At 38.6% G+C, this 1,291-nt stretch overlaps 1 pseudogene; it reads left to right on the forward strand.

Moving 5' to 3' along the window:
* Positions 1-7: 7 nt before the first annotated feature.
* Positions 8-1,268, forward strand: LOC114635470 (annotated as a pseudogene).
* Positions 1,269-1,291: the final 23 nt, after the last annotated feature.

A 1,291-nucleotide genomic window follows, 5' to 3' on the forward strand; every position in this document is an offset into this window, starting at 1 on the left:
CATGCGCATTCATACAGAAGAGGAGCCATACAAGTGTGAAATATGTGAGAAGGCCTTCCACTCTCCACCATCACTTTATCAACACATGGGAATTCATAAAGGAAAGAACCCCTACAATTGTGATGCATGTGGCAAGGCCTTCCACTTTCCATCATTACTTGCAAAACACAAGATAAGTCATACAGACCAAAAACCCTACAAGTGTAAGATATGTGGACAGTTCCTCCGCTGTCAGTCATCACTTGCTTACCACAGGATAATGCATTCAGGAGTGAAACCCTACAAGTGTGAAGTATGTGACAAGTCCTTCGATTGTCCATCAAGACTTTCAAAACATAAGAATATGTATGCAGGAGAGACACCATGCAAGTGTGAAGTATGTGGAAAGGTCTTCTGCTCTTCATCAGCACTTTGTGAACACCAGAAAACTCATAGAGGAGAGAAACCCTAAGGTGTGAAGTATGTGGCAAGATCTTCAAATATCTATTAATACTTTCCAACCATAGGAACATTCATACAAGAGACACAGCATACAAGTGTGAAGTATGTGGAAAGGTCTTCTGGTCTTCATCAACACTTCGTCAACACCAGAAAATTCATAGAGGAGAGAAACCCTGCAGGTGTGAAGTATGTGGCAAGGTCTTCAAATATGGATCCATACTTTCGAACCATAAGAAAATTTATACAGGAGACACACCATACAAGTGTGACGTATGTGGGAAAGCCTTCCGTTATCCATCAATACTTTCCAACCATAAGAAAATTCATACAAGAGAAAAACCATAAAAGTGTGAAGTATGTGGAAAGGCCTTCCATTTTCCATCATTACTTTCTAAACAAAAGATAATTCATACAGAAGAGAATCCCTACAAGTGTGAAGTATGTGACAAGGTCTTTAATTATCCATCAAGACTTTACAAGCATAACAGAATTCATACACAGGAAAAACACTACAAATATGAAGTATGCGGCCTGGCCTTCCATTGTCCATAATTGCTTTTTGAAGAAAAAGAGAATCTGTACAGGTGGCAACCCTAAACTTGTGATGTATCAGTGAAGTCCTTTAGAACTTTCCAGATTCTTTCCCTCATTTGATAACTCATTCTGGAGACAAGCCATACAAACCTGAGGAATGTGGGAAAGCCTCCTTTACAAAGTCATACCTATATCTACAAAAATTAACTCACACTGTGGAGACTACTTACAAATGAAAAGAATATGTCAAAGTGCTCAACAAATTTAGGGATCACCAAAGAATTTATTCTGGAAAGAAACCATACAAATGCAAAAA

Source organism: Grammomys surdaster, unplaced genomic scaffold, assembly GCF_004785775.1.
Source record: "Grammomys surdaster isolate TR1022 unplaced genomic scaffold, NIH_TR_1.0 105908, whole genome shotgun sequence".
Classification (NCBI taxonomy): Eukaryota; Metazoa; Chordata; class Mammalia; order Rodentia; family Muridae; genus Grammomys; species Grammomys surdaster.